Here is a 21,772-nt window from a genome sequence, read left to right as displayed (position 1 = left end):
CCGAGGACACCGAGATGGAATGTCTTGTAATGTTCGTAACAAACACAACGGCAGAAAAAAACATGCTGCAACTGCAACTTAGGAAAAGTAAAATACGTAGCTCGAAATAGATGCTTATTCTACTCTAAATACTTTTTGGAAGTTTTTGTCTGCATTGTGAATTTGAGGTGTTTAAGAACAGACTAAATCAGTGACTCACCCCCTGAAGTGTGCCTGAATTCAACATTTAATGAGTCCAGCAATTATTGTATAGAATTCCAATACGACAAATTATTTGTTATTCCTATTATTTCTTATTTAGGTCACTGCTCAAAGTGTTAGACCTGTGGAAACCCGTGTTAAGAGGCCTGACAAGAAAGCCAGCCACTTCAGAAACAAGGAGCTACATGGCGCTGGCCACAGCCCAGGAGCATCCGTTTAAAAAAAAAAAGAAAAACGTTTTTGTTGTGTTTTTAGTGGTATTAAGGGAACCACAGGGGTAGCAAGGGAGATCTCAGGGGCCACAGGTGCGACCCCTGGCGTCCCCCAAATTTCGTCCCTGAAGACAACCACTTGCACAATCTTCTCCATCCAATACAGAGGAAAAATCTAGAAAAAATACATTTACTGGTGGATTCAGCCCTACAGATAAGGAGTGTATCTACAACTTCTACTACTTAAAAATAGGTAAATACTGCCAAAAAGAGAAAAAAATGGATTAACAATACTCCCAACATGAAATAGGAAACACACATAGGAGCCTGTCCCCCTGCTTCCAGCCACAAAGCTCCATGTAATATTTGGACCAATAGCACATGTAGTGTCACAGGAAAATAACTCTACTATTATTACTTCCTGAATTGCCCAATGTGGTAATTACTGATGTTCAAGGGTGTTTATTAAAATTAAAAGAAAACATCAATTTAGCCCTACCTCCATGAAGGAAGTTCCCTAACTACAAACTAAAACTAATGGTGCTTGTCAAAAGAAAAACCGTGCTTAGTCTAAATCCTATTCACTAACTGGCTCTACTACTTAAGAAAACTTAACAGAAAGAAGGTGGCCGGAGCAATAGCCTGTCTTTGGCTTCTGCCTGGCCCAACACCTGGAGCTCTTCGCCAAGAAGCAAGTTGCAAAAGTTCATCAATTCCTTGCAGTACAGTCCTCAGCCTCTCTGCAGGTTCTGTATGTCACGGTTCTCAGTCTTTATAAATATATTTCATATGGTTTCGTTTTCCTCTGAAAATGCATGGTTTTAAACAAAAGTTCGGCAACTTTTGGGTCCCTTTCCAAAAGAAGGTTTTAACCCCCTCTCCCCTGCTGATCTGCTCTCTTGGCACCTTGCACTGGTACACCCTCTGTCTCTGGTCCCAGGTTCCTGCTCATGCTGCCACCCTACCGTATTGCCTCCGGGACACCCCTTGCACTGGGGTTGTATCTGTACCAATACAGCCCCCCCCTTTTTTTTCCTTCCTGCACTTATCAGACCCACCTGATATGTTGCCTCAAACCTAGCACTTGCCACTTGGCTGCACTACCACTTTGTGCTGATTTTATTATTTATTTATTTTTGTTACGATTATTTATCCTGTTTCTCCTTTGCTCTGCACTTTCCACTTTCTCCCTCCCCTCCATGCACCCCCCCCTTTGTGTGGGAGCAAGGAACCATCAGGCCACTCGCGTCCTCTACTTCTCAGTACAAAACTCGGACCAAGTGCCTCCGGTAGTGGGTTCGCCCCTTGCCCTTATGCAACGTTAACCTTGGTTGACTTTCGCGTAGATGGGACAACTGAGCAGGACACGGGGCATCCATTTTTGTACCCCCTTTCGACTCCATCTTGGTGACTAGGCCTCACTGCAATAGTACAAAAACGCTTATCTTCCCTTTTTCTCGCAGCAGCACGGCCAGGCGCACAGGGCCCCCACCCTCGCTCTCACTCTGACTGGAAAACTCTGCGGGCCCATTCTCACGCTGAAGCAGGAGATGCTTGCAACACATAATAAATGTAACATATCGCTCTTCCTCTGAGATCACTGTCCTGCATGTGAACCAGCATGAGCTAAGCACATAGCTTGTCCATCTCCACAAACATGTCATTGCCCCTCCCGCACCCTCGCCAGTGGAAACTTACTGCCATTGTGACCCTGTGTCCCTGCAAGATATTCCTTTCATGTGGCAGACCACTGACCATGCCATGTTGCCCACCCAGCAGATCCCCAACTAACATTAGACCCCTGCTGCAGTATATCGTTGCCTACTACTAACAAATGCCACATACCAGAGATTCTTATGAGTACGGACCTTAACTTCAACCGGTGTATTATAGCGGTCAAGACCCTTATCCTAAGACTTGTATAATATAATGTTATTGATAGTATAGATATATGTGTGACTTTTATAGAGACATGATAAACTACTGAAGATCTTTGAACAATTATTATTTACTGCATGCATTTCTTAAGAATATATTATGTTAGTTTAGATAGTGACCACCCTGCCTCCCAGCGACCTAACCTTCACCCATGCGGAGCGCAGATGACTGACGTCAATCCTCCTGTCAACCAAACGACCAACCCGGATGAAGAGATACCACCCCACCTGAGACATCGAGTGAACTGACCAATCTGGGACCAACGTAGTATCCTATGTTAGTTGCGTCATTTACCTTATAAAATGGAATGTAATGATAACTTGTGCAGAGCACTTTCAGATATCCCTTGAATAGTATTCATTAGATAAACCTTGCCTTGAGCAGCCTGCTCTCTTTGCCTTATTCCCCGTCAGGGGAGTGTTTGTTTTATTCTTTTGCACGTCAAAGATGGGGAGGGCACAAACATTTTGTGACCCCGACGTGATTTGGAGAGGTGCTTCGAGGCCCACACCGTGCGACGAGATCCGGGACGCCCCCCAGCAAAACCATCGCCTCCGCGGCCGACCAGCCTTTGCGCCCTACAAGAAAGGGTCAAGGGTTCCCGGTTGACGAATACCTGACTGAAAAGCTGCTCGCCGAGGCGGGCCACGGCTTGGTTGGGGTGCGGACCTGACTGGGGTCAGACAGAGAACGGTGACCCTCAGATTATTTGACCAAACACGTGAGTACCGGTTGCGAAGGTTTCCAAGGAAAGGTAAGGGGGAAAGTACGGGAACAAGGGAACAGGTGATAGTGGGTTAAAGCCGAGAGTAGGGACTGTGGGAGTGAGGCTGAGGCTTTTCTGCTCTGTCCTTTATATGGCCATTAGGTTTTGTGAAAAAGTGAGAAGAAGAGGAGAAGAGGTATCCTAGCCCGAACAGGGTAGAAGGCGGCGCCGCGTAGCATTGTCTCGTCCAGTGCAGATAAATAAGTGAAGATAAAGAGAAAATAGTAGGGGTCTCGTATATTGAGTAGACTCAGAGTAGTTATTTAGAATATTCTTTTTCCGTGTAAGCAAGAATTCTTGGGAACTACTAAGAGGGTGTAAGAGGTGGGAGTGAATGAGAAGAGTAGGTAAAACGGGGAAAGGGAAGAGGTGTTCAGTAGCGGGAAAAAAGGAGGAAATAAAAGCGCGCAGGTAGTGCATGTGCATGTTATGTGTTATATGTTTTTGCTTTTTGTCCATTTTGTGTCGCATATACTGAAATATTGTAAGTGATTTGTTGGAAAGAGGTCATACATGTTAAAAGTGAACTATTGAAGTTAGAAATGCAATAGGGACAAAGGTAAAATTGAATATTGGAACACAATAATTGCCAATAATTGAGAAACACTTGACATTCTGCTGATCTGTATAAGGGGACAAGTGGTTGGAGGGGGTGATTAGAAGGGAGGCTCAGGTGCAAGTGCACGTACAAGTGAAGGGAGAAGCATCGTCATGGGAGGAATAACGCCACTAGCTCATATTTGCCAACACCTCCCACTATATAGTGATAGAATACAAAAATACCACGATCAGTGGGTGACAGAGATAAAAGGGGACAGCGTGACACCAATTTGGCCAGAGGGAGGGTCATTTGACAAAAGGGTGTTAGATTTAGTGTCCACGCACTTATTGGTGAGATATAAAGGGAAACAGTTGCAGAACAGGAGGGAAGTATTGGACCTGTGACGAATGTTTGAGGAAATTGCCCCACAGCAGAGTTAGGTACAGGAAAAGCAAGCGAAAAAAAGAAGACGCAGGAAGAGGTAAGCGGTACACCGAAGGGTGAGTGCACAACGACCACAGCTGAGAATGACAAAACCAAGATATACCCCTTAATGACAAGACCAGCAGTAGGATACAGTGAGCCTCTGTACATACCAGCGTGCACCACCTCCACCCCCTCAAACGGAGCAGTAGCCACGGCGCCACCACATTACAATAAAGGAGGCCTTTATGGCCCAACGAGTGCACCCCCCGTGCATTTTTAGCGCGGCTAACGGGAGAGTTGGACCGACAATTAGCGCAATTCCAAATAGAAATAACACGATTATGAGCACTTTGTGACAGGGGCCAAATGCTACCGGGAGGAGGGGAAATACCACCCTTGACTATGGCAGATCTCACACCCCTGCTAAGTGCAACAAGGGAGTTAGCCCCAACTACGCCAGAGCCAGCACAGTCGGTATTGTCTCAGGGAACACCCACATCACAAGGGCGAGAAAAAGAATGGCGATCAGCAGAGTTCCTGTTCCATCTGAATGATAAATCAGTGACAATTATATGCCCAGCCACCCAAGAAAGCCAGCGCGGAGAAGGACAAGAGGAGGATGGTGAGCAAGAAGAGGAAGTAGAGGAGGTGTGGAGCGACCTAGACTAATACGAGGAAGGAGTTGCAGCCGTAGGATTCCCCACTGCCACATCATTTCGATGACATGGATCCACGATCACCCCCACAATGGCAGGGTAGATTAAGGCAGCGAGTAAGGAACATGTTGGTAAGTAAGGTAAAGAAAGGGACGGTAAGTAAGACAGGAAAGAAACACAAGTTGCAGATGCCGCTGATACATAAAGGAGCAGGTAGGCCACATTATATTTCGTGGGCCCAAATGGACAAGAACAACCTGTTAAAGCTCTCCCCCCACTTGCGGGAGGGGCAGGCAAATTGATACATGCATTTGAGAAAAACATGGTAGGAGTACCATTAGCGATAGGTGATGTAAAAAGTTTGCTAGCGTCCGCCATCGGTGACCAGGCAGACGCTGTGTGGGAAAAAGCAGGGTTCCCAGGAGTGACAATGAGTTGTGACCGCCACGATGGATCGCCATTCAACAATGTTCGAGCGCAAGTATGGGACGCATTGCGGCGCACGTTTCCAGATATTCCAGATTTACATTTAGTGATGCAATGTACAATGGAGGAGAATGAGGATCCTACGCAATTCATACTGCGAGTGCAAGATTTGTGGAGAAGCGAAACTGGCACGGCGTGGAATCAATCCACTGCCCTGTTCTACTTTATTATCAAAAAAGGGCTCCCAAAGGAGGTACAGTAGGCCTTAGATAAAATAGCTGGGATAGAAGCCAAGGGTTGGCCAGAAATTCAGAGTATAATTGTACACCACTGTAGGAGGATCAAATAGAGAGAAAAGGAGATGGCAGACAAAGCGAAACTAGTGCAGAACAAATTGGTGAAAGACGCCGCCATAAACGCCAGCGTAACTGCTGATAGAGAGAACGAGGGGGACGAAAGTGTGGGAAATAGACCAGTTGGAATAGCAGCGTTGTGGGCCGCAGGAGAACAAGGACAGTGGAACGGAGAAGAACCACAGAGAGGACCGCAGTGGCAAGAAAGACCAAGCAGAGGAAGAGGTGGGTACCGCGGCCAGAGAGGGGGGTTCGGAGGCATGGGAAACAGAGGTTTTAGTGGGTAAGGGATGAGAGGGGGACAGCAAGGGTCATGTTGAAATTGTGGAAGATGGGGACACTATTCAAGAGATTGCAGAATGCGGCCATCAGGGTACTTTCAAGGGCAACCACCCATGGACAATGAACAGGTATGGGGTTGCCCACACCCAGGTAGCCCCTATGGACTACCAATGGGGAGTGGAAGACCACAGGACCAGTGTTATAATAAACCCCAAATGCAACAAAGACAGCCACCCCACAGCCACAACACAGTGCATCACAGCCCATGGCACGACAAAACACTGTAGGGAACGCCAGCAATAACAGTTTTACAACATCCGCCAACGGTGCACCTGCACCATTCCGTGGTGTAACAGTAGTTGGAGATAATGTCTTTTCAGTGCCAGGACAAGAAAGGTACACAGATTAGGACCGCCCACAGGGAGCACTTGCGTGTCCAGTCCTATCTACCACCCTACGTGCAGAAGAGGAACCACTAGTGGGGGCAGAGATTGGAAATAAGCATTTTATCTTTATGGTAGACTCAGGAGCAGAAAAATCATGTCTTATGGAAGGGCGGTTTTCGCTCTCAGGCAGGAATTTGGAAACGCAGGGGTTCTCTGGGGCTATTTTAAAAGTTCCTTACACTAAAGATCTTGATATAACGGTGGGGGGAAAAACAGTGCGTGCACCCTTACTGTACCACGAAGACGCGCCAATCAACTTGCTGGGAAGAGATTTGCTAAGCAAATTGAACATGACCATTTCATTTACAGAGCGGGAGATAGTGTGTTCCACCCCAGGAGTGTGCCCAGTACGAGCGATGTTGATGATCAGTACAATGATGAACAAAGTTGTAGTGCGAGGGATACCTATTGACATAGACATGTTCATTTATGGCATCAAGGTGTTAGCCAGAGTAGTGCCTGAAATAACAAGAAAAGAGTGGAGAACACCATCAGACTTTATATTTCGCCCAATCACAAGTGTAGATGTCGTGCCAGGCACGATAATGTCCATAGACATCGAGGCAGTTCAGGTATCGAGTAAACGTATTCTCAATGTCACTGGGCCTAGTAAGATCGTTGTTTCGTTCTCCTCCCTTGCCTTGTCGCGCTCTGAGACACCTGTGTATGTGCGCGATATAAATAAAATATCATATCATATCATAACAAAAGTTCATTAAATTGTGAATTTCTTTCCAAATGAAGGTTTTAACAAATATAGTTCTGACACAGTTTTTATCTCTCTAGGGCTTTCCCAAAGTCCTCTTGCCTTTTTGTATATATTATGTGGCAGGGTCTTGCTTTGGTGCATGTCCACATCAACATTCAAGTTTCTCGAGCTTCCGTAACTCTCTTGGCTTCTCCAATCTTGGATATTTAAGTTGTTTGGTTTCTTAGGGCTCTCTAAAACCCTCTGCTCTCTGATAGGTTTGTTTTCTCTCTGTTTGGGTTTATCTGGCTCCTGTAACCCTTATGGCTTTCCCAGCCTTGGATATTCAAATCTCTAGGTTTCTCAGTTTCTTAGGGCTTTCCAAAGCCTTGTCTGGAAGCTTTGCTTTATCTCGGTTCGGGTTTATCTAGATCCCATAACCCTTGTGGCTTTTCCAGCCTCGTATTACTCTAATCGCCCCTCTCCACGGCATTACCTTTTTGGGAGCGTTCACTTTCCTTCTGCTGCTCGTTCCAACAGCTAATGCACCTCTTGTGCAGAGCTGAGGATTTGGTCTCTCTGCTGCACTCTGGTCTCAGCGCCAATTACCAGGCCCCAGGGCCACCACGGCTTCCGTGTGGTCATAACACCAGGCGAGACGCTTGCTTTTCCATCCCTGACTCCTTCCTGACGCAGGCCTCTTTGCCAGTCAGGATGCCAGCCATCTGGCATCTTGCGAGCATCTCCTTCGCTCTCCACGCTACCACTGACTCTGTAGTCTACCGTGGCTCTGCCCCTCCAGGACGTCTTCACGTCAGAGGCTCGCCTCTGCGTAGGATTCTCTCCTCTCAGTTCCCCATTCCTTCATGGTTTTATGTATGTCATCAGAAACAAAAAGGGTGTGTCGTTCTTCTTTGACTGTGGAGTTCAGAGGAGATCCAGCATTGCCTGAAACCAAAGAGATTGAAGAAATATCAGTATTCAGAGGATTGTAAACAGAAGTAACAATGGACTTTCTAATTCCCATGTGGGCAGATAATGTACGCTGGACTGAGAGTTCCCTATCGAAATGGGAGTCCTTGTCCCCGAGAGGGGAGTCACTCCCAGTGAGGTCCCACTTGCCCAGACCCCTTAGGGAGGCTCTTGCTGAGCGGGCTCACCTCCCTAGCCTCAAAGGGGGTGGTTCCCCTCTGGGGAGAAGGGATGAATTGTCCAGATCAGTCACACAAGGTTGTATCATTTAAAGTTCATGCATAACTAGATCAGGCATGTCATTTAGGGGTTGCCAGTGGTCGCAGAAGTCTCCCTTGCTACCCCCTGTGGTCTCTCTTGCTACCCCTAAAAAAAGGGGGGGGGGTGTTTTTTTTTTTTAACTTGAGGATCCTGGGCTGTGGCCAGCAGTATGTGGCTCTTTGTTTCTGGAGGGTCTTGATTTCTGGTAGCTATAGTCGTTAAGCTAGCTCAGTGGGTACAGCACTCGCTGCTGCAATGTATGTGTGATCTGCAGGTTGCAGGTTTGACTCCAGGCAAGGTCCACTCATCCTTTCTTCCTGCTGAGGTTGATAAATGAGTACCAACACAGGTTGGGTGATATTGTATGTATATTTGTTCTATATGAAGCGCTTAAGCATATAAGTTCTCTATAATAACACATCATTATCACTTGGCCTTGGACGTCTGCTTACATTCACAGTAATTTGGCAATATGGGCCTATACCCACTAATGATACATATGGCGATCCATTCTTGCATTCAATGTATTAGTTCACAGTGATACTGTAACCATATTTTTCATAGTGTAGTTGGAAAAAATTGTTATGGGTTGCCACTTCTTGTTTTGTCAAGGGGTAAAAGGTTGTGTTCCAGCACTTCCCGTGATGTCACTTCGGGGTGGGGTTAGATGACATCACTTCCTGTGATGTCATCAGAACTCAAGGGTCGTGTGATGTCACTTCCACTACCCCTGGCATTTTGGTAAAATGACGTCCCCGAACTAGATGCAGAGAAATATTTATTACTAAAACATTTATGTTTTACGGTTAAAACATTTTTACTCACTTATAAAATACTCCCATTGGGAATGGGACTTTTAGTTACTACCTATAAAAAAATGTTACTCCCAACTTTCAAAAATACACAGTAAAATACTCCCACTTCAAAATGTTATCTTGAGTACTACGGTGATGTGACATTATGACCAGTAAGTTTAATGCAAGTATGTTATGGGTCGTGGAGGAACCCATGCGATAACCTGTTTGAAACAGGCTCAATTGTCCTCTTCTCAACAAAGCATGCCAGGTCTCTTACAATTATCGTGGCATAGATAATGCTAGAAACATCACACATAGCCCTGATTCAATAGTAAGCAAGGTCAAGTTGACCTCCCTTTTTGTAGAATAGAATCAGCAAGGACCCCTTCCAAGACTGGGATATGTTGCTTTGGTTCATTTGAACAAAATAGATGTATCAAGATATGTGTGTCACGTCTCCCGTTGCTCGCCCCATTAAGAACCGCACAACCACACGCCCCACACCACACCTAATAACAAGAGCAGTCCTTGCACTTAGAAAGAACCAGCAGTTTGCGTGGCGTAGGAGGACACCAGCCTGTAGCCCCGGCGTCTACCGTCCTTTGTTTCACTGGCAGTTACCATGGAGGCGCGCTCATGGCTGTTCACGCCCACTGAGACTCCCACGGCAACGAACATCCAGCGTCCCGTGACCACGTCACGTCTCACATGTCCATGTGACACATCACGTGGTTACTTAATCAGTTTAAAAGCATCTTGGCAACGTGGGTACAGCGCTTCACAGCTGATCTCTTGAGGATTGTGAAGCGCTTTGGTTTACCTGTTTCTGATCACAGATTTTTGCGACCTCGGACTGTTCTTCGGATTTGTCTTGCCTGCCCCTCGGATTTCTATTTCTTGGATTCCGCCTTGTTTCCCCAGCTCCTTGACTTTGGAACTCTCTTGGACTGCCTTTGGATTATCCTCTTTGAACGTAGAATCTTGGAACTTGGTTTTGACCTTCTTGCCTTGCTGGTCCATCTACATCAGACCCAGGTGTGTCTCACCTTAGAGCCGTGCAGAACGCCTATTTCACCACCATCAACAATCTGTGGCTCTTACCACATTTAGGAACCTACTTGCAACACTCCTGGGCAAGCTTTGTTAATACTGATTGTTACCCGTTACCCGTATCAATTGCACTGCTCCTGTTTAACCATTAACCATTGCCTTGCAGCGGTCAGGGGTTCTTCCGGCGTTCCTGTTACCTGATTGACGGCTCAACACACCTGTGGCCTCAAAGATTGCACAGACAGTGTATCCTTTCTGTCTGTGCGGTACTTGGGGACGGAGGTTCAATAATCTGCACGACCATCAAGATCAGAACAATGTGGCCATGTTGATGGATCTTTCATTAATACTGCATTCGAGAGGCCATCAAAGTAGTGGGTGCAGGAACCTTGCAATTTGATAATGATTTTGTAAATATGGAGTCCACCCTTGATTGAGGGATAGGGTGTGTCAAAGCACCAGAGCAGTTACAACATCCTCAATGGATACTTTTTTGCCAGCCAAACATTTTCCACCCTTGCAGCAAGTAATTTCTTCTCTAGTTTCCCTAGCAAATATCTTTGGGCTCCTAGCTCTGTATGCATGCTGTGATGAATCTGGAGACTTTATCCCTTCTTGCCCAGGCGAGCCACCTCCTTTGGGGCTAGGGTGGTGAGCCCGCTAAGCAAAACCCTCCCTATGGGTTTGGGAAAGTGGGACCTCTCTGGAAGTGACTCCCCTCGAGGGGACAAGGATTCCCATTTCCATGTGGAACTTGCTACAGAAAAGATATTATCTCCTTACATAGTAGCTGATGTGGATGAAACCACTGTGCATTTTACTTCAAAGAATGTGGAACTTTCTATGTGTTTAACATCCTGTGTTCAACGATCCGCCCTCTTTTGTTTCAGCTATGAGAAAAAAAGATCTGGTGACACTGGAGTGGAGAAGAGAACAGACTCAGAGGCATGGCTCTGACGTAGTGACTCCAATGAGGGGCAGAGCCGTGCTGAACCGCTGAGCCAGCGGTGGTGCGGAAGGAAGCGAGGACCAGATTTAGACACTTTTGTGCAGACCCAGAGTGGGGACAGATCGGAAAAGAAACTGCAAAGCACGCCGACACCTACCTGGAGACATGACTACGCCATGAACGTGGTGGGACAAGGGCCCGCGAACAGCAGCCAAGACAAGGGGGAATGAGCGGACTGACTCCTTCGCTTACAGAGAAGATATGAATACCATGCTGAACCACGGAACTGAACAAAGGGACTTCTACATTTCCAGGGAAAAGGCAGAGAGAACAGCCAGACAAGCAACAACCGCTTATATCCATAGATGCGCGTAAATCCGTGGGGAACCTTCCTGAGGAGTCCCATGTCATCCAGGACAGACCCTTTAAGATAAAAAGGTACACAAGTTGCTCAGGGACTAGAGACTTGGAAAGTAGAGAGAGCAAGTGGGGACAAAAGGAAGCATATTCAAACCACAAAGCCAAGCAAATCAATATATACCCAGGAAGGAAATGAGAAGCATAGAGGTGCCCAGTTTCTGAATGTGATAAAAAGGCCAGATACGTGGAGAAGAAGGATTAGGGACTCATTGACATTTTATTTTCTGGGGAATGTAAAGTGGTGTGTGAAGTGGTGGAGAACTTTGGGAACCATAGAGTGATTGACAAGAAATGTATATTAAGGAAGAACTGTTAGACGATTGGAACACTGGAACTTGATCCAGGGAAAGGTCCTTGGAATACCTGAAGAGACTTTTTCAAGAATCCCGAGAGTACAGGGTACTTACATTTTGATATGTGGTAGAGCCAGTTGGACTAACAGCACGCACTGTCTTAGTATTTTAGGCTGTGAATCTGGAGAGTGCTAAGGGCCCCTTTCCCTTACAAGTCACAGCTCAATGGGAAAAGACTATTAGCATTCCAAAGCCCCTCATTCTGTGTATTCTCCACAGTAAAGGCCTGCATCGCATATGCCTGAAACAGTGTAATGCATGCACACTTGCCCATTTTATTCAGAAGATGCTTGTATGAAACAATTCTGTGATGTGAAGACAAGTAGGGATGTCTAGTTGTCTTGTGCATGTAAGACATTTTCAAGCATCCGGGTGTTGTAATTGTTCACAGACTCCTTGATATCTCACCCCTGATGCACATTACAAATCCCAAAAATACACAGAAATACCCCCTCCGCAATATTGCCTCCCTGCTTTGATGCACATTACATATCCCCAAAATACACCGAAATAATGAAAAAATCAAAACTGAATCCGCCTGTACTTTAATTAAATCTCATCCCTGAAGCACATTGCAAACCCTCAAAATACACAGAAATACCCCTTTCCCAATATTGCCGCTCTGCATTAAAGTAACAAGCAACATGAGATAACTTTAAGACTTACCATAAACCAAATTCAAGCACCAAATACCACGTTTTCAAGCACCAAATAACAATCAACTATACGGAAACGTGTTTTGCAACAGAGGATTACCACACCTTGCCTTCCCTCTCCTCCGGCTCGTGCAAAAAAGATGACGAAGTGAACGTTGAAACCCACGTGATGCAGAGCAGCCCACGTGATGAAGTGGAGGCGGAGCGTTGCTATGGTGCGTTTCTCGGATGGCAACTAGACAACGAAACGCTCACGTCCTGATTCCAGGCAGGATCAGGTGAGTACATGCGATCAAGCTCTTGTGAATTTTATATGCATTTCTTTTAGCATCCATTAACTTAGACTTTCTCTCCCCTTTGTTATATTCTTAAGACAAGCCCTTTTGCAACTTCTGGAAATGCACGTTGAAGCTGTCGTTGTATTGTACTTATCACATGTTGAAATTAAACAGTGTAAGTACGTGACTTTCTAAACACCTGGTATTGAAATTACACAGAGCAGCCTGTTGTTGGTATCGTAGACACAATAGCTGCTCCAAAGCTCATTTAGAGTACGGTTCAGGCTCTCGAATGCTCACAGACGCAGTAACTGCTGTGCAACTACTGCACAGACCGTGCTCTGGTGTAAGTGACTGCATATATAATAATCAGGCTCGTTTCTTGACCGGGGCGAGGCGGACGGCGGTCCTGGGCGCAATTGCTCTGGGGGGTGCAATTCCCCCGGTCCCTGGAGGGTGAAATGTCCTTGGGTGTGGGGTAAAATTGCTGTGGGGAGAGTAGCAGCAGCACAGTAGCGGCAGCTGCTAACTGGCAGTCACATAGTACTTGCGTAACGTTACAGAAGTCAGAGGCTCTCTGAACTTTCGTGCCACTTGGGGTGAGGGCATAAAAGGGTGCCTTTCCTTTTGGCCCCCCGCCTTAGTAATCAAGCATGAACAACACACCACAGAGGAAAAAAGACAGCTGCCTTTGAGCGTTCCCGGCTTCCCGCAACGACACTCCAATTGCTTTCTTCCCGGACCTGTGCGGAAAGAAAGAAGACTGCATTGCCTCCCTGAAGTAAACGAGGCGAGGCACAAGGTGAGGTTCAGGAGCTTTATTATGCGGCCCCCAGAGGTCGGACCAGTGTCAACGGAAAACAAGGGAATGTTGGAATGTTGGGTTAAGGGATCTGGGGTGGAACACTGGGCTCGCGGAATGCAGGGCTCCATGAACGCGTCATGAGTATATTATATAACATCTCCGCTACTAGGAGAAACTAGAGGAAGGAAGGAGGGGGGGAGAGAAACATGAGGGTGGGGTTAGTAAAGATTACATATAAGAACTGTCAGTAATATAAGAAATCTTGGTTGAAGTTTTGGATGATCTTCCGATTCCTCCTCGACAGTCTACTGTTGAAGGTTTTCTTAGTGTCTCTGTGGAAACCATTATCTTCACATTGACTGGGCTGAGGTGCTCCCGTGGAAGGAGGAATTGTCTCCGACGGAGTCTCATGTGGTGCGTGCTTGGATGTGCTAGGTCTGTGAACGTCTGTTGTTATCTTTACTAGGTCATCTCCTGACCACTTCTTTCCATCATCAAGTGTGACTGATTTACCGTGACATTGGATGACTTTTTGTGGGGGTCTGAACTTGGTTTCGCCCTTGAGTGTCTTTTTTGGTTCTTTGACACAGACTGAGTCTCCTTCTTGCACTTGCATTTCTTTTATTGCGTTTTTTGAGTCGTAGTATGTTTTGTATTTTTCCTGTTTCTCAAATATTCTCTTCCGGATTTGTTCCATGTTAAGCTTAGCTTCTCCACCATTCATGAATATCCAAGCTGGTCTTAGACGGTTGGTTGCAGCTCTACCTCGCATCAGGGTAAATGGTTCGATGTTGGTGGTGGTGCGTGGTGTTCTTCTGTATGCACACAAGGCCTCTTTGAGAGTTTCTCTCGATGGAAGAGTGTTGGCAATAGCCAGTTGTATTATGCTTTTTACGAGTCTATTCATCCTTTCTACCAATCGTTGGATATTGGGTGGTATAGGGACGTGGTCATGTGTTTGATGGATCTGTGCTTGAGGAATTCCTGGAACTCAGATGATATAAACTGGGATCCATTGTCTGAGACCAGTTCTTTGGGATCTACTTCCCTGTTGAATATTTCCGTCAGGAATTCTGTGACTTTCTTGGTGGTGATGTTTGTTTCAGCTATTCCCCATTCAGTCCATTTTGAGGTATAATCTACAAGGTCTAGTATGTATATTTTTTCAGCTTCAATGTTCTCGAAGGAACCCATAATGTCTATAGCAACTTTTGACCACACATCTTTGGGTGGTTCTATGGTCTGGAGAGGGGTCTTCCTTACAATTTTAGATTTATCGCTCGAGGCACAGGCGGCACAGTTTTTTACAGTCTCTTCTGCTTCTTTCCACATGTGCGGCCACCAGTAATTGCTCCTCAGTCTATTCTTCGTCAGGCTTCTCCCCAAATGGCCTTCATGAGCTAGCTCGAGGAGTTTCTTTCTGAGTAATACGGGCGGAATTAGTTTATCGCCTCTGAATATGTGTTTTTCGTTCATAGTTATTTCATCTTTGAACGGTATGAAATCTGCTAAAATACGGTTTGGTTCGATCCAGTCGTTGATTATAGCTTTTCTCATTTCTTGTTGCTCTGTGTTGTTGTTGGTGATGTTCAGCCAATCATCTTTGGAAACAGCAGGATTGATAGTAGCTATAATGTCTTCATGGGGTTGATCAATCTCATCTTCCTGGTTGGTGGAGAGTCTGGAGAGGCAATCGGCTACTCCGTTTGAGAGACTGGGAGTGTAGCAAACTTGAAGATTGTACTGCATGATATCAAGAAACCAATCCTAATTCTTGGTGAAATGAGTTGTGGTGTTTTTGATTGAAGGATGTTTACTAAAGGTTTGTGATCGGTTTTGAGTATTATAGGTAAACCCCATATTAAGTTCCTGAAATGCTGTAAAATCCACTTCACCCCCAAGGCTTCTCTCTCAATGGTTGAATAATTTAGTTCGCAACACCCTTGAAGCAAAAGCGATGGTCACAATGCCCCCTTTTTGTTGTTGTTCCAGGACACCGCCAAGTCCATATTTGCTAGCATCGACGGAGATGATGGTCTTTGCCTTACAGTCGAACATTGCTAGAGCAGAAGCCTGATTAATGTCGAACTTGACCTCTTCAAACTCCTTCTTACATTCCAAGGACCATACAAATTTGGTGGCTTTCTTCATGAGGTTCCTCATGTGTTTCGTCTTATTGGCATAATTGTTTATGAACTTTGAATAATACTCGGTCATGCCGAGAAAACTCCTGTGCTGGTCCTTGTTTTCAGGTTCAGCGATGTTTAATATGACGTCCATGAGTTTTTTCTTGGGGCTGATTCCCTTGGCGTCGATGGAGTGGCCAAGATAGGATACTTGACTACATTTTATGTTGCATTTTTCCAATTTCAGGGTGAGTCCACTTTTCTGGATCACTTGGAGGACACTCACGAGTTTGGCATCATGTTCACTTTCGGTTTCAGCAGATATGAATATGTCATCCTGAAAACAGTGCACACCATCGAGACCTCCGAACAGGTGTGTCATTAACCTCTGAAATACAGCTGCGGCCAAGGCGAGGCCAAAAGGCATCCTGTTAAACATGAATGCCCCCAAAGGTGTTACAAAAGAGGTTAGGTTCTTTGAGGTCTCTTCCAATGCGATCTGATGATACGCCGACGAGAGGTCAAGAGTGCTGAAGTAGTTGGCCGGTTTCATGGTTGAAAGAAGTTCTGATATGTTGGGGAGGGGGTGTCTGTCCACCCATATATACTTATTCAAGTCACGTAGATCAACACACATTCTTATCGAATTGTCAGGTTTGCCCACAAGAACAATGGGAGCGAGCCACTCAGAACTCTCAATGGGTTGGATGATGTTTTCCTCACAAAGGCGGGTGAGTTCCTTCCTTAAAGCGCCTTTGGTGCCAAAGGGAATTCCTCGAACACGATGGGCTACAGGAACAGCGTCTTTCTTCAAGACTATCTTATGTTGAAAACCTTGGAGGAGTCCCACTTTGTTGTTGAATACCTTGGGGAACATCTTGGCCAAAGTAGACTTTATGTTGGTGGGCTCCATACCAGCAGTGACATTGGTGTCACTCGGCACACTCAAAACAGGAATCTCTTCTCCAGGATGGATCTTTATTTGTAAGGCAGCCTGTTCCTTGCAACCAACAACTGAAGAGCCATTTTTGGCCACGAAGAGTTTACAATATGTCTCTCTCTCGCAAAATTTGAGTTTGACCCGGGTGTAACCAATTATTTCGATAGGAGTCTTACCATAGCCCGTGGCCCTCATCGGTGTGCAGCGTAGGTCTTGTATCTTCCTGGAGAGAGTTCCCAAAAATGTTTGGACAACCATCATTGTATAAGGGGAACCCGTATCTACCATTACTTGAAGAAGCGTCCCATCCATGTACATGTCGACCCACGGGCCCTTGGGGTCGTGTGAGGAGGTGATGGTGAGTATCTGTATCGGAGGGGAGGTTCGAATGATGAGTAGCATGTTGTCGTAACCGGAATCGTTCTCTATAGATCTTACAGAGCCGGATCTGATGGACGAACCTCTGTTGTATCTGGGGGGTCTGGTTGTTCTACCCCTAGTACTGTTGCAAACCTTGGCGAAGTGTCCACAGCGGCCACACTAATAACACTCTGCATTAATTGCGGGACACGTCTTCTCGGGATCTTCGTGTTTAAACCATCCACATCGCTGGCAATGGGCAGGGTCCCTGTAGTCATTGGTTGAACCCTTGCCTCTCCTGGAATTAAATAATGAGCCCAGGAAGGCTGGAGCCCTCCTGACTAAGGCGAGCAAACCTTCAGTGTTGTCGACTTCTGAATTGGTCTCAACAGATTTCACCTCAACACAATCCCTTTGAGCGAGTCTCTCCTTCAGGCAGTGGTCACCAAACTCCAGGCTCCTTGCTGTCTCAATGGCTTGGTCAAGGGAAGGATTCCTCATCTGCCACAATTTCTGCTAAATGCGAGGGTCAGCCACATTGAGGACAAGCTGGTCCCTCAGGTACTCATCGCTGACCCCAGTGAACTTGCACGTTGACATTAGTACTCTCACAGATGCGATGTAAGAGTCGATCGACTCGCCCTTCTGCTGCTTCCTGGTAAAGAACCTGTACCTCTCCAGTACAATGTTGGTCTTGTTACCAAAATGCTTGGCAAGCTTAGTTAAAGCTGTGTCAAATTTGTGGTTGTGGTTGTGGTTGCCATCACCCCCAACATCATCCGGTTCTGGCAATGCCCTAAACAGTCTTAGGGCTTCGGCTCCAATGCAATTCAAGAGGGTTGCTTCCTTGAGGTCATCATTGAATTTGTTGCCCCCGATGGCCCTCGGGTAGATGTGGAACCCATCAATCCATTGTTCCCAGGGAGAGGCTGGTGTCCCAGGGCAAGGGAGAAATTTGGCCGGATGAGGGATGTTTTGCATGGTGGAAGATGGTGGGGCGGTCTTGGGATGGTCGACAGGAGAGTAGAGACTGTGGATAAAATTGTGCTGAAAATTTGATGCGTTATAAGGCTGGCCACAATATTTTTTTTTGTTTTGTTTTGGTAGTGTCTCTGCAATGCGGAAGTCACACAGTATGGAAATGTGTTACATTACTTCATGGGTCACTGTCCTTGTATAAAGAAAGCGTTTAGTTTAAGTGTCTTGGTGCTCATTTAGAGCAAATGGGATCAGCGACAACGTGACAGGGCCCTTATTCCAGGCAATTAATTTGTTTCACGGCTCTAGAGGATCAGGAAGTGCCCGATAGCGTCGTTACCATGACAATGGAGACAGAAAACAAAGATGGCCGCACGCAATGGCACGTGCTAAGGTTCTTTTTTCTAATCGCCGGTGGTTGGCAATCCGAAGGACGCGCTTGTCATATAGTGGGCTGCGCGTGGGCGGAATGGCGCGTGGGGGGAGGTGCCCGAAACCCCAAATAATTCAAAACAGTAGCTCAGTTGCGGGGCGGGTGCTGGGGCCAGTCGCACTGCAAGGGACACCTTCCTATAGTTGTACGCTGCAGCCGCGCTGCGCCTCTCACCCGGAATAAGGGAGGGGCGCGGCAGCATGTATACAGCGGCGGCAGGCGGGGATGTTGTTCGCTCGTTGCCGTGAGATGAGGCTGGCAGCAAAAAGAGCCTGATGCGCTCCGGGGGCCGGTTCACCTCCTCGTCGCCAATTGAAGTAAACGAGGCGAGGCACAGGGTGTGGTTCAGGAGCTTTATTATGCGGTCCCCAGAGGTCGGACCAGTGTCAACGGAAAACAAGGGAATGTTGGAATGTTGGGTTAAGGGATCTGGAGTGGAACACTGGGCTCGCAGAATGCAGGGCTCCATGAACGCGTCATGAGTATATTATATAACACTCCCTGACTTGCTTGTGTGCAGAACTACTCAGGAAGAAGGAAGGTACAGCCCGATGCTTCTGCTGACATTTTAGAAAATGTTCCTTTAAACTGTGCCCATAGCGTTCGGCTGGTGCTCAAACAGTAGTTTGCATAGTTAAGAGTGCGTTCTGGACAAAAACAGGAAAAATTTAATATTTTGTTTTACACTTTCCTAGACCAGATCTTTTTCCAACGTGTAGACGCCTACCTCGGTTGGATCGAGTGCATGTATTGGAATCGCTTTGTTGTGTTCCTGCTTCCCCTTCAGAATGTGTCCTGCGCCTGAAAGGGTAAATGGCAAAAAGTTGCTTCACTCTGTTCTGTCCCAAAAAAAGTATAAACGGCAGAAACATTTCTCAGTTAGAGATGAAAGCGTATATTGGAAGTTGCTGCTGTTCTGGGCACTTTCAGCCGCAACCTTTCTTCTTTGTTGCTTTAATTGGACAGGTTTGAAACTTGGTACTCTTTTCTGCAGTTCGGTGAACTTCATTTGTTTAGAGTTAGGATTTGGGGCAGTAACATATGGAAATAATTACACTTCTTTTCATGGTTCCATTGAAGTTCTATAACAATGCAATTGTTCTTCGTCCTTGTGGGATTTCTTCAGGGTCGGAGTGGGACAAGAAATAGGCCCGGACACTCCAAAAAAAGTGACCCACCCCTTGCTTCAAAAAAGTGTCCCACCCCTCGCCTCACGACCCTTGACCTATGATGAAATCACCAGAAGTGATGTCATTTGACACCACCCCAAAGTGGCATCCCGGGAAGCAATGAAACATGACCTTCCACCCCTTGACAAAACAGGAAGTTGCATCAACTAGCATTGTTCCTAAGTAAACTATGAAAAATATGGTTATGATTTCACTAATGTGATATACATTTCATACAAGAATGGATCACCATATGTATCATTAATATCTGTGTGTATAGATCCATATTGTCAAATTACTGTGAATGCAAGCAGATGTCCAAGGCCAAATGATAATGTTATTGTATAGCACTTAGGCTTAAGCTCTTTTTCATAGAACAAATATGCATACAATCTCACACAGCCTGTTTTGGTACTCATTTATCGAGCTAAGAAGGATGAAAGTCTGAGATGGCCTTGTTGGGATTCGAACCTGCAGATCACACACACATTGCAGCTGTGAGCGCTCAACCCACTGAGCTATCATATCGGCTATAGCAAAATGAGCAATTATTCTTTAGTGGATACCATTAAATTGGTAACTGAGATTTAACAGCAGACCTGTTAAATTAATCTGCAGGTCTGGTGCAAAGTTGGCCGCATGTCAAGCCTGCATGCATCTACTTTGAGGCTTCAGAGGTTGGCAAAATAGGGAAATCCGTGCACTCTCAGGACATCCCATACTCTGAACACTTGTTACCTCATACATGCAAACAAACATCCTGAACAGCATGCCAGTGAGATGGGAAAGATAGATGCATTACAACAAAGCATTAATTGTGGCACAATGAAGTCAATGGCAACTTGATGGGCTATGGTCAAATATTTCTACACTGTACAGAAGCTTTTAGGCACATGGATGTTGTCAAGTGACCGCGGATACTGAGATGGAATGTCTTGTGATGATCACAGAGAAAACTGCATAAAAAAAACATGCTATTACTGCAACTTGCGAAAGGCAAAATACATAGTCCGAAATTGATGCTTATTCTACTCTAAAATTGGTTATCACTGATATCACTAATACATATTTATCACTAATACAACAGCAGAGCAACTCTAGGGGGCACCATGCCCCCTGGAGTGACGGCACGGTGACAGATGCCAGCCCGGCGGCAGCCCCGGCCCCTCAACTTTTCCTGCTGCAGCAGCATGTGAATGATACATGCAAATAAATCATCAAAGCAAGGTAACATGTGTTACCTTGCTTTGATGAATTATGCTGTTGCAGGTGTTATTTTTTTTAAAAAGAAATTTTTTTCCACCCCATAAAATGTCCAATTTTTTTTCCTTTTGTCCAAACCGGCCCAAGCCTGGCCAGAAACCGGCCTCCACTCCCCAGGGACGATTTCCGGCCGGCCACGGGCCAAAAGGCCGAAGGGCCAATCCAACCCTGGAGCTCTTTCTCGTACTGAGTTGGCTGCAGTGGTGCAGCTAGGATTTCTCGACAGGGTGAACCTGCGCTGTGTACACGTGGGCCTATGCTAAAGTTCTCCATAAACCAAGTGGACTATATTTGATGAGACGGTTTGTTTGCTTTTACTCGGTCCCGCGGACAAGATCCCGAGTTTCAGCTTTGATGATATATCTTTATTTCATTGTTTAGAACAGCAAAATTGTACTCCTTTCATCGGCAGGACAGGTTCTGGCCAGAATTCTAAAATGCAGGCCGTGCAAAGATCTCTGGAGATTTACTGCATGTATAACTGGCCCTATCAGGGAAGCCCCTCGCATGGACAAATGTAAATGTTTTCTGCTGCACAACATTAATCTGCATACAAAATAACCCTGAAGTGTGAATAGTTGACCACTAGTAATCCATTGAGACCAATGCCCACTTTTTGTCACATGCTTTTTTTCACACTCTTGTTTCTTTAAAATAGGCAGAAGAAGCACTCTCTAATCCACTTTTACAGGGCACTGCCATGTTTAAGTGTTTCATTTTGTTTTCCTGTAAAGGTTATATACACAGGCCTACAAGTACCAGAATGCAATTTGATATGAGGTTTATTATTTCAGCCCACAAATTGCCCAATTGAGATCCTGTCCTGTGGGTTGGATTACTTTGAACATTTCTACACAGGCCCCTGAAGGCCATGTGCCATAGACGGATTTTATAGTGAATAGGTTCGACTTCTATTTAAAAGGTTTCTGCCATTTAATAACTGACCAAATGTAAGGTGTCTTTCACTGTAAGCGATTATGCCCAGTGGGTGTAAGGCTCAAATAGGAGACGGCCATGCAGACAGAGT

At 45.9% G+C, this 21,772-nt stretch overlaps 2 protein-coding genes across 2 annotated transcripts in view; one reads left to right on the top strand and one right to left on the bottom strand.

The window, feature by feature from the left end:
* MCOLN3 (mucolipin TRP cation channel 3) overlaps positions 1-12,530 on the bottom strand; it is a 939,415-nt gene extending 926,885 nt beyond the window's left edge. Inside the window, exon 1 of the mRNA XM_069641701.1 lies at positions 12,404-12,530. The gene's annotated coding sequence lies outside the window, so the exon portion shown is untranslated. The remainder of the gene's footprint in view (positions 1-12,403) is intronic.
* Positions 12,531-12,586: 56 nt separating this feature from the next.
* The window catches only part of DNAI3 (dynein axonemal intermediate chain 3), a 2,012,519-nt gene continuing 2,003,333 nt past the window's right edge, over positions 12,587-21,772 (top strand). Inside the window, exon 1 of the mRNA XM_069641699.1 lies at positions 12,587-12,671. The gene's annotated coding sequence lies outside the window, so the exon portion shown is untranslated. The remainder of the gene's footprint in view (positions 12,672-21,772) is intronic.

The sequence above is a fragment of the Ambystoma mexicanum genome, chromosome 1q, assembly GCF_040938575.1.
Source record: "Ambystoma mexicanum isolate Mex_15411 chromosome 1q, UKY_AmexF1_1, whole genome shotgun sequence".
Taxonomy (NCBI): Eukaryota; Metazoa; Chordata; class Amphibia; order Caudata; family Ambystomatidae; genus Ambystoma; species Ambystoma mexicanum.
Note: the sequence above shows the minus strand (reverse complement) of the source record. Positions and strands in the feature narration are given on the sequence as shown.